Genomic DNA, 11945 nt, shown 5'->3' with positions numbered 1-11945 from the left:
TTGCTGCAGGTTGTAGGTCAGAGTTCTACTAGTACAAATGGTCCAGCCATTGTCTATTTGTATATTCAGTCTCTCATAACTGACACCAATGAGACAATTATAACATAAAACAATCTTTTCTTTCTCTCCAGGTCACACCTTGGCTGTAAAGTGTCCTAACGGCCACCTACTTCTGATTACTGCTTTCTTACCAATAACCTCCCCAGCCTGTTTTGTAGCTCCTACATCTTGAACAAAAGCGAATGAGGTACCCAATTACTAAACTGCCCACACTTCATGAAAGCAACTTTATAACCATGATACTCACTTCCCCTTCTCCCCTCTTCAGAATTACTCAGTGCCAGCTCAAACCTTACAAAATCCCCTTCCTATTCCCTCATAATGAGAAGCAGCCCTTCTTCCTCTGGGGTGCTCTCTCTGGTCATGGTAGGTTAGTAAACCCAAATCTTTTTGCCCAGCTAATTTTTGTATTTTAGTAGAGATGGGGTTTTACCATATTGGCCAGGATGGTCTCTATCTCTTGACCTCGTGATCTGCCTGCTTCAGCCTCCCAAAGTGCTGGGATTACAGGTGTGAGCCACCACACCTGGCTTAAACCCAAGTCTTTTAGATTGCTGGTGAATTTGGTTGTTGAGCTTTGTGACCCAGCTCAATAATCACATCTTTCACTACATTTCTGGATGCAATTTTTCCCTCCTCCAGTTTCCAGGTAACCTTACCTGTATGTCTGTGATGCTAGAGTTAACCATGTTTAGAACATTTCCTCTACTAGAATAAGCTCCTTTGGAGGTACGGACTGTGTGGGATTCCTCCTTGTATCTGAGAGAAACTCTAATAAGGGAAATTATGTACACCGAGCCAGACTGAGGTGGAGAGGCACTGGCAACATTACCTGAACATAGCTTCTCATAGATGCTTCCTAGCTAGGCCCTTGAGTTTTCAGAAAGCCCCTAAACACTGAAAATTTACACTTAATTGGCCTATTCAAAGATAGTGTTCCCAGATTTGCATTTTTGCTAGATTTCAGCCAATTTTTTTTTTTTTTTTTTTTTTTTTTTGAGAAACGGTCTCACTCTGTCACCCAGGCTAGAATGTAGTGGAACCATCTCGACTCACTGCACCCTCAACCTCCCAGGCTCCAAGCTATCCTCCCACCTCAGCCTCCCAAGTAGCTGGGACTACAGATGCACGCCACCACACTGGCTAATTTTTGTATTTTTTGTAGAGACAGGGTTTCGCCACGTTGCCCAGGCTGGTCTTGAATGCATGGACTCAAGCAATCCATGTGTCTTGACCTTCCAAAGTGCTAAAACAGGCATGAGCCTTTTATTTTATTTTATTTTTTTTTTTTTGAGACAAGAGTCTTGCTCTCTCACCTAGGCTGGAGTGCAGTGGTGTGATCTTAGCTCACCGCAACCACCACCTCCTAGGTTCAAGCGACTCCTGCCTCAGCCTCCTGAGTAGCTGGGATTACAGGCATGTGCCACCACACCCAGCCAATTTTTGTATTTTTAGTAGAGACAGGGTTTCACCATGTTGGCCAGGTTGGTCTCGAACTCCTGACCTCAGGTGATCCAGCAGCCTCGGCCTCCCAGAGTATCATGATCACAGGTGTGAGCCACTGTGGCCAACCAACCAGCCAATTTTTTTAAGTGAATCTTTTCACTGTTCTTGAAGCTGACTGCAGTTTTTTTCTTATTGTGCCTCTCAGTCATCTGTCCTTGAGTCTATCAATTGTCTCCCTCATACGAGAACTAACTGACTGGCAAATAACTAACTAGATGTCTCTGAGTTATTCTTTTTTTTTTTTTTTTTTTTTTTTTTGAGACACAGTCTTGCTCTGTGGCCCAGGCTGGAGTGCGGTAGCACAATCTTGGCTCACTGCAACCTCCACCTCCCGGGTTCAAGCGATTCTTCTGCCTCAGCCTCCCAAGTAGCTGGGACTATAGGTACGTGCCACCACGCCCAGCTAATTTTTGTGTTTTCGTAGAGATGGGTTTCACCATATTGGCCTGGCTGGTCTCAAACTCCTGACCCCATTTGTGATCCACCCGCCTTGGCATCCCAAAGTGTTGGGATTACAGGTGTGAACCACCACGCTTGGCCTTCTCTTGAGTTATTCTTTGATGTATGACATGCAACGCTTCGACTGTTGTGCATGTGATAAAACCATATAGACTTCATTAGTGAAGGAAAGACACTTTAGAGTTGATTAGAGTGAATTATCAGTGAATTTTAATATCCAGTTTCCAGGCCTATAAATCATGAAGGACCAAATCAACTCTGGATCAGAATGACCCCTCAGAAATACAGCCACACTGTGTGGCCCCCAACGGAAGCAACCTTGCAAGTTCCACTTTGACATCTCATTAGCTAACACTGTTTATTCTTCCAGAGCCAAATTGCTAATTTTCTTTTCAGGCATACATATGTAGGAGACCAGAATATGCCACCCCAAAATATGCCTTATTGGCATGAGGATTATTTTGAGCTGATAATTTTGAGAAACAGAAGCTATGAAAACAGCATAAGCTACCCTTTGAAAAATAAATTTAGTCTTAGAAGAAATCACTTACACTCTTCATAAGGGTGTCTCCCTCTCTGTACCAGGAAGAGAAAGATGACTCTAAATCACCAGAGACCCTTATCAATGGAGAAGGCAGCAACTTGTTTTCTGTGCTTCTTTGTGTCTTTTTCCCAAAACTGGCCTTCCTCACTCCCTTATTTGTTTTTAGCTGAAGATGGTACTTAAACCTGAATTCTAAGCCACTCCTTTGAGAACTACTCATTTTCTTGGGCATCTCACATGTATATGCAAAGTATACATGTTAATATAGCTCCATTTGTTTTTCTCTTGTTAATCTTTTGGGCTGGGCATGGTGGCTCCCGCCTGTAATCCCAACATTGTGGGAGGCCGAGGCAAGAAGATTGCTTGAACCCAGGAACTGGAGATCAGCCTGGGCAACATGACAGGACCCCATCTCTACAAAATTAAAAATTAAAAAATTAGGGCCAGGTGCAGTGGCTCACGCTTGTAATCCTAGCACTTTGGGAAGCTGAGGCAGGTGGATCACGAGGTCAAGAGTTCAAGACCAGCCTGGCCAAGATGGTGAAACTCTGCCTCAACTAAAAATACAAAAATTAGCCAGGCATGGTGACGGGTGCCTGTAATCCTAGCTACTGAGGTGGCCGAGGCAGGAGAATTGCATGAACCCGGGAGGCAGAAGTTGCAGTGAGCCGAGATTGCGCCACTGCACTCCAGCCTGGGCGACAGGCAAGATTCTGTCTCAGAAAAATAAATAAACAAACAAATAAATAAATAGCCAGGTGTGGTGGCAAGCTCCTGTGGTCTCAGCTATTTGGGAGGCTGAGGTGGGGAGATCACTTGATCCTGGGGGTGTGGAGGTTGCAGTGAGCCATGATAGCACCACTGTGCTCTAGCGTGGGAGACACAGTGAGATCCTGTCTCAAAAAAAAAAAAAAAAAAAAATCTATCTTTTGTTACAAGGGCTCTAGCTGAGAATTTAGAAGGGTAGCAAGAAAATTCATCTTTCCTTCCCTAAATATGCTACTGATAGAGAAAGGAGACAGCCAAATGCCATCCAGCTCATTATGCACAGGGGGTTTGCCTAAACATGCCTATGGTGAAAAATTCCATCCCTTAACACATGTGTAGTAAGGGAAATCAATCAGCGTGGAGTGGCTCAGACTAGGGGCCCACATGTGCACTGTGGGAATGGGGTGGAGCCACCAGGTATTCACGCTTTATGCAGTGGAGGAGCCGGACCTCTTCAGCTCCAGTGTGGTGGCCTGGTATTCAATCTGTGGAGTGGGAGACTGTTGGCAGGACTGCCTCTTTGCTAAGGGCTTTCTTTTCACTTAATAAATTCTGACCCTTCAATGTGTCCATGTGCCTAATTTTTCCTGATTGGGAGACAAGAACCCAGATTTTAGCTGAACTAAAGAAAAATATCCTGCGTCACTACTTGGCCTGGAAGAACAATGGAATTACTCATTTGAGATGTGGGTTTGAAGAAAGTTATTTTTAGTATTCTGATAAGCAGTTAAAATACTGCTGTCATGTTTCTCTCTTTGTGCCAGTCTTACGTAGTTTCCCAGCATAATCACCTTAAACTGATTATGTGATTTTTGTGTTGGCATCCTTTCTAATTAGTTTTTTTTGTTGTTGTTGTTTTGTTTTGTTTTTGTTTTTGTTCTTGAGACAGGGTCTTGGTCTGTCACCTCAGCTGGAATGCATTGGCACGATCACAGCTCATTGAGGCCTCAACCTCTGGGGCTCAAGTGATCTACCCACCACCTCAGCCTCCTCAGCAGCTGGGACTATCAGCGGACGCCACCATGACTGGCTAATTTTTTAAGCTTTTCGTAGAGACGGGTTTTGTGATGTTGCTCAAGCTGGTCTTGAACTCCTGGGCTAAAGCGATCCTCCTGTCTGGGCCTCCTGAAGCGCTGGGATTACAGGCCACCACGTCTGGCCTCTAATTACTTTGATAATAAGTAAGCATCTCCCCTTCTCTTTTCTTTCTGAGACAGAGTCTCACTCTGTTGCCTAGACTGGAGTGCAATGGCACAATCTCGGCTCACTGCAACCTCCGCCTCCCGGGTTCAAGCAATTCGCCTCCCTCAGCCTCCCAAGTAGCTGGGATCACAGGTGTGTGCTACCACGCCCGGCTAATTTTTTGTATTTTTAGTACAGATGGGGTTTCACCATGTTGGTCACCCTGCTCTTGAACTCCTGACCTCAGGTGAACCACCAGCCTTGGCCTCCCAAAGTGTTGGGATTACAGGCATGAGCCACCACGCCTGGCTCTTTTTTGGCTGTTTCTGAGCCGGAGTCTCACTCTGTCACCCAGGCTGGAATACAGTGGTGCCATCTCGGCTCACTGCCACCTCCGCCTCCTGAGTTCAAGCCATTCCCCTGCCTCAGCCTCCTGAGTAGCTGGGACCACAGGCATGCACTACCACACCTGGCTAATTTTTGTATTTTCAGTAGAGAAGGGGTTTCACCATGTTGGCTAGGTTGGTCTTGAACTCCTGACCTCAGGTGATCCTCCCACCTCAGCCTCCCAAAAGTGCTGGGATTACAGGCGTGAGCCACCACGCCCAGCCGCATCCCCTCTTCTCTAGTGAATTTTTTGGGGTTATCACTCTGTTAAAAAGCACTTCTCTTTCAGTTCCTTAGGAGAGCCCACTTTCTTCAGTAACACACATTCTCTGGCCCTTCGTAACTATTTACTTTCCCAGTTCTCTTTCATCTTGAAACCACCATTGCAAAATTATAACTGAAACAGTGACAGGGATCTGACCGAACCAACTCCACCTTGCTTCTAACTTCCAAGCTGTCCTTGTTCATTCCTGAGTGTAGGCTGAATTAACTTTGGGAAAAACTTAAAGTTTAAAAGAAAGACAATAATAGCCCTTTGCCAAAACAAACCCGATCTTGCCTGGGGACCAGACTGCCTTTGTAGGGGTAACAAATTAGCCAAAAGATTAGAAATTATGGTTTAGGAGTCATGCAGCTGGAGGCTACAAGATTCTGACCCTCCCCAAATTGCTCCTGGGGATAACATCACTAAAGTCTAAGATCAGTGCTTGAGATATTTTGCAGACCTTGCCACGGATGGATCAGCTGGCACCACCCAGATCAATAAACTGGCTCATCAGATCTTGTGGCCCCCACCCAGGAACTGACTCAAGCACAAGACAGCTTCAACTCCCTATGATTTCATCTCTGACCCGATCAATCAACACTCCTGACTCATTGGCTGCCGCCCACCCTCCAAATTATCCTTAAAAACTGTGACCTCCAAATGCTTGGGGAGACTGATTTGAGTAATAAAAAAAGTCCCAGTTTCCCACACAGCTGGCTCTGCATGAATTATTCTTTCTCTATTGCAATTCCCCTGTCTTGATAAATGGGTTCAGCCTAGGCAGTAGGCAAGGTGAACTTGTTGGGCCATTACAATCTCATAGCGGAGTGGCAGAATGGACAGACCAGAGAACCCTGTGCTAGGACAATCTGCACCAGGCCCTGGCTGTTGTAGGAGGTCTTGAACAAACCATTTAACTTGTTTGGGTGAGCCTTAGTTTCCATGTTAGTAATCTGGAAGTAATAGCTCTGCCTTATCTGTCCGTTAGGGTTTTGACATTTAGTGAAGTATGGAATTTGTATACTATAAGGTGACTGAATGTATTTAGTACGTACTATACGTAAAATACAAGTTTCAAGCACTGCTCTGCTTTTACTTACAGAACCACGTTCTCACTTTTCTAGCCTGAACATTCAAGACCCTTGAACACATAGTCCTTATCTCCCGCTCCTCATTGAGACCCTTCCAGAACACTACAAACTGTAATACTTAGCTGCATCACCAGCAAACCATGTCCTTCCCAATTTCAGGACCTTTCAATGTGCTTTCCTCTGCCTGGGGGTGGGTGGGGGGTGGACGGCAGTTTCCTCCCAACCCATGAAACCTCTCCACAAACGTAGAAGAGACAGAAAACCATTATTGAGTAAGTATTAAACCAGATTGTGATGCCGTACATCACATGCAACCTGCTAAAGGCAACACAAAGACAGAAACTCACTTTTTGTATACAGCTAAGTAGAGATAGCCCATCACATTATGTAGGTTTTGCAATTTGGAGTCAGGTGACAAGTTAAGGCTTTGTCCTCCTAAGAAACTGGACTCTGGGCCCTTTCGTCCCTTAACAATTACATTTCTTTCTTTCCTTTTCTTTTCGTTTGTTTGTTTTTGAGACGGAGTCTCGCTCTGTCTCCCAGCTGGAGTGCAGTGGCGTGATCTCGGCTCACTGCAACCTCCGCCTCCCGGGTTCAAGCGATTCTCCTGCCTCAGCCTCCTGAGTAGCTGGGACTACAGGCACGCTTCACCATGCCCAGCTAATTTTTGTACTTTTAGTAGGCACAGGGTTTCACCATGTTGGCCAGGATGGTCTCGATCTCTTGACCTTGTGATCCGCCCGCCTCTGCCTCCCAAAGTGTTGGGATTGCAGGCGGGAGTCACCGCACCCAACCAACACACTTCAAGGAGATGGCTCCCAAGAAACATTCCTGAGTTGAGCCTAGCCATAGAAGAAAAAGACTTGAATACATTTGGAAACGAGAGATGCTGAAATTTTGAAACAAAAAGGGGGAGGGGGGGATGGTTTCTCGTCCCTTATTTTCCGCAGGGAAAATCAAACCCTATGTATAATTTGTATTTGCCCTTCCACCTGCATCATCTTTCCCACCGGCAGGCTCCTGTTCATTCCCAAGGCTCCACATCCACTTCGTGCTTGGATTCCGCCCGGCCCCTCCTGTGCGGCCGCATCAGGAAGGCACCACCCATTAGGGGCTCAACGCTCCCCTCCAGGCCACGCAGTCAGGCCTCCGTCCTTTCAGCTTCAGGGGCAGATTACGTAACTCCAGCCTTCTGGTCACTAAAGGAGGGTAACAGAGGGCGGTCGAGAGACTCCGCTGACGCCTCAGGACGCAGCGCGGTCGAGCCCCAGGACCCTAAACTCTACGGCCCAGCGGACCCCACCAAGCGAGCGCCCGCAGCAGCGTACGTAATCTGCCCCAAACGCTGTGGCCCGGACCGCGCACGGCTTCGGGGCGGGACTATCTGTGACGTCGAGGTGCGCGGCGCAGCGCGCAGCGTCAGCCTTGGCTGGCGGCGACTGTACTTGATACTCCGTACTCGCCGCGGCGCGGTCTTCTGCAGCATAGTCATCCACCGCAATCTTGGGCGTCGCGTGTTGCCTGACCATTCCTGAGCCCAGGTAGGGGTCCTGGGGGATCGGGTCGAGTGGCGGGCGGCGTGGGAGGCTGGGCCGCAGTGAGTGGGGGCACTGGTGGTTTTTGGAGCCCAAGCCTTCGCTACACGTGCTACTTCCTCGCAAGAGGGGGTTGAGCGCGTTCGGAACATTTTCCCCGGAGGAGACTCGGGGGTTACGTGATAAGTAACCTCGTGTTTCTCTTTCAGCAGAGAAATGGGGCTTCTCCTGCATGACCTGGGTGGACCGCAGTGGGCGGTATGAGACGTGTGGTCTGGAGGGACCTCACCGGAAGGCATGGGGTGGCGTGTAGACCTGCCTCAAGAGAGGCTGTAGAGTGGGCCAGGCGTTGCATGGAGCTAGAGCTGAATAATGGTTCAGAGGCACAAGCTGGAGCTAACTGCATTTGTTCCCTTCTAGGTGGGAACCTTGGCCGAGGTGATGGTCTCAAAGTGGAAGAGCTTACTGTCACAGCAACTGTTTGGCAAGATACCCCGGTAAATCACGTTGCAGAGACCCCAACTCTGCCTTCCTGGAACTAGGCCTGCGTTTTCTCTGAACCATTATTTCATGGGGAAAATGAAATCTACTTCATGTGTCCTGGCTTACTCGTTCAGAAGTGATTTCTGAGCCGTAAGATACATGAGAGAAAAATGAAGGGGAAAAGGCTGCATTTATATTAACTACATGATGATAAAGATGTTTCTGGTCACAGTGAAGAGCCATGCTAGAATTGTAGTGTCATAGAATAATGTGGAAGTTTAGTTCCTGTTGTCTGATCTATTTAATAAGTTTATCTCTTCCAAGATACCTTCTCTTCTTCCTTAGTCAGAAATGATCTTTCCCTGAGAGCCATCAGTAGCTCTGGGCTCCTGGAACCAAGCTCAGGTTCCTAATTGAACCCTGTTCTCTTCCCACAGCCTCCAGCAGGGACTGGTGCTTAGTGAGAGTGGGCTGCCAGATTCCTTGAGTGTGGGGGATTTGGGTGAATGAGGGTAGCAAGCCTCCAGCGTGCTTGGGTCTGCGGTGACCCTATGCATTCCTTCAGTGCTTGCTAGAACAGTTTTGAAACGGTTTGAGGCCTTGCCCTGCTCCATCCAGAGCAAGGTTATAGAAATTTCAGACAATGACTTGCTCCGTCCTGGATCTGGTGTCTTGTATGGTGCTGGGCCTTGTATAGATCTGCCCCATCTAATGTGGCAGCCACTTGGTATGCATGATTAAATTAAATTTAATTTTCACACTAGCCACATTTCAGGTGGTCAGTAGCCACAGGTGGCCAGTGGCTACCATGTTGAGCCGCACAGATTAGAGGGCATTTCTGTCACTGTGGAAGTTGTGTTGGACGATGCTGGTGTGAAAGGTAAAGGGAATTCTGAGTGTTTGCTATGCTCCAGGCTCAGTACAAATTTTATTTTATTATACACTTAAAAGTCTTAATAAAAGTTGAGGATGAAGCCAAGAGAGGTGGTAAGGGTAGGAGTTGAAACAGTGGAGAGGAATAACAGGGAAGAGTCCTGCCCTGAGAGACTCGTGAACAGGATATTTACAAGGCAAAGCAAAGAGAACCAAAGTCTCAGTTCTGCAGAGGGGCTGAGTGCCCCAGGAGCTAGTGGAGGGTGAGGTCAATGTGTACTCATCTTAAAGGAAAAACTCATGGGAGAGGAAGGTGCTAATGTTGAACACCAATTTGCGCCAAACCTCTTAATTCTTGTTTTAAATATTTGAGGTATCACCATGAGGTTGTGTTTAAGTTAGTACACGTGAGGGGCCCAAGATCAGAATTATGTGTCCAGGGTTGCCCAGCCACAAACCAGCAGATCAGGGTTTGATGCCAGGCCTCTGTAATCCTGCAGCCTGAGTGGAATATAGAAGCCGGTGGGAAGGAGATGGATGCCTTCAAGTTCTTGTCTTGGTGTTAGGTGTGTTAAAGAATTGACTGGGATGGGAAGAGTGTTGCTGGCTTGAGCATAGCACAAGCAGCACAGCTCCTGTGTTCCTTTGGGTGGTGGGGTCGCCTCTCTTAAAGGTAGAGGCTTCCAGCTGATTCTGTCTTTTCAGGCCAGGAACAGTTGCTGAACACCCCAGGCCTGCTGAGGTCCCTCATTGAGTTTCATGTTCAAGCAATCTTGTGAGTAAAGCACTGGCTACCCCTTTTCCTTATTATCTTTTCAAGGATGTTTGTGCAGCAGACAGCCTTGGAACATACGAGGTAGTACCTTTTTCCAGAGCAGAGAGCAGGCATTCTTGCTGTGTGTTGTGAAAGGGTAGAGTCCTGCGCTCCTTTCCTGTAGTAGTCCAATGGCCTAAGCAGGTGGCTGTGACTTCCCTATGGGAACTGGGGCTTGGGAGGGTGGTAGAAAATGCTGATGCTCTGGCTATTGCTATTGCTTTGAATAATCAGTAGTCCCTTGCCGCTAATCGAGGAATTTTGTATTTTCTACCAGTGTCCATGAAACTGGGAGGCGACCTTGTTAGCTGCCAGTTCCTGATAGCCACCTCTCACCAGTGGCTCCACTCTGTGTCCCTGACCCAGCACATGGCACAAGAGTACCTGCCATCCCTCAGTGTTTCTACAGCAGCAATCCCGAGATGCCGGAGCTAGAGGGGACCTGACCTGAGAGAAGATACCTTCAGTGGCTGCTAGGCTGTTCCTTGGAACCTGTGCAGGGGTAAGTGTGCAGGAAGGTCTGACCTAGCAAGTCACTTCACTCCTGTTTTATTTAGAATCACCTGGCTAAGAAAAAGTTCAAAAACCATCGCCTTATTTTGACCTTCCCGTATTGTAAGTCAGGTGATTGAATCCCAGAAAGGTTCATTGTCTTCGAGCTCACAAGACTATTTTGGGACAAACAGTTGTCTAGTGTTTGGACTCATGAACCCTGATTCTTGGGGGTGGTATTTTACTGCTTTTGTGATTTGGTTTCAACATATATAGTCTTTTCTCTGGAGTAACCTTAGGTCAGTGGCCAGTGTTTCAGCCCCTGGAAAGGGCATGGGTTGCCACTGAGGTTGGTCACAGGCCTCTCAGCTCATGGTGGGAGTGGGTTCAGGAGTTGGTAAGTAGGGTTCAGTTCTGTTGTTGCCGCTGATGGCAATAGGGGTTTGTAATAATCCCTAGTTGTGTCAATTATGTCACTTAATTTTCACAACAGGTCTGTGAAGTGTTTCTCATCTCATTTTTACAGATGAGGCCTGCCTGTGTTAATACACCTGCTGATGAGTGGACTGAATTTGAATGCAAGTCTTGGCACCTTAATTGAGCAAGTTTGAAACCTTGTTTGCTGCCCTTCTGGAAGGAGTCAGGAATTTCCAGTTCTGGGCCTGGGCTGTGGGTCTGACAGATCTCTGGCCCTAGGTTTGGGTGCCAGGTTGTCTGCTTCCAGAATGAGAAGCTTTGCTGTGTACCAGGACCTGGGCCCTTCTGGTATCTCCTGAATGAAAAACAAGGGCTATTTAATAAATATGGATTTAAATATGTGATTTAGTCCTGCCTCTTCTTTCCATAAGCAAAGATAAGGAAAACCCTGCGTCTTCCTGAAGGAGTTGTCAGCTAAGTCCAAGGGATCCCCAAATATTTCACCATCCTCAATGCTCATGCTTGTAGATAGCCACTTGGAACTCTGATCACCTTATGTGCATGTGCCACTAGTTTCAACTGACAGTGGCAAACTGCGGTGAGAGTTCACAAGCCAAGGCCAACTGGCTGAATTCTGCAGTGGGGTGGTGGTGCACAAAGGCACTGTCATCAGGAGCTTTACCTTGAGATCCTGAGTGGTTTCCAGGAACATTTGATGGTTGGCTCCATAAGACATTCTGTCTCTTCAGATAGTCTCAGGTATTCACCTAAGCATTCAAACAAGTTATGGAATTAACACCCTTAATATGTGTGATGTGCCCCAGGTTGGTGTTGGTGATGTTGTCAAGGAATGTTGCAGCAGGCCAAAGCCTGACAAATAGAGCCATTAAAGTACCAGTGATTTTTTTTTTTGTTTGTTTTTGTTTTTGTTTTAATCTGAGACGGAGTCTCTGTTGTCCAGGCTGGAGTGCAGTGGCATGATCTCAGCTCATTGCAACATTTGCCTCCCAGGTCAAGTGATTCTCCTGCCTCAGCCTCCCAAGTAGCTAGGATTATAGGCGCCCACCTC

The 11945-nt window shown here is 47.2% G+C and overlaps 1 long non-coding RNA gene and 1 other non-coding gene across 2 annotated transcripts; both read left to right on the top strand.

The window, feature by feature from the left end:
- Positions 1 to 7367: 7367 nt before the first annotated feature.
- Positions 7368 to 11280, top strand: LOC104671159. Its single transcript, XR_749252.2, has 5 exons — positions 7368 to 7803; positions 8218 to 8294; positions 9859 to 9928; positions 10245 to 10469; positions 10986 to 11280. It is a non-coding gene; the product is annotated as an uncharacterized LOC104671159 (long non-coding RNA).
- Positions 8794 to 8926, top strand: LOC115898482. Its single transcript, XR_004058209.1, has one exon. It is a non-coding gene; the product is annotated as a small nucleolar RNA SNORA9 (small nucleolar RNA).
- Positions 11281 to 11945: the final 665 nt, after the last annotated feature.

The sequence above is a fragment of the Rhinopithecus roxellana genome, chromosome 6 (assembly GCF_007565055.1).
Source record: "Rhinopithecus roxellana isolate Shanxi Qingling chromosome 6, ASM756505v1, whole genome shotgun sequence".
NCBI classification, from domain to species: domain Eukaryota; kingdom Metazoa; phylum Chordata; class Mammalia; order Primates; family Cercopithecidae; genus Rhinopithecus; species Rhinopithecus roxellana.
This window is presented reverse-complemented; position numbering and strand designations above follow the sequence as displayed.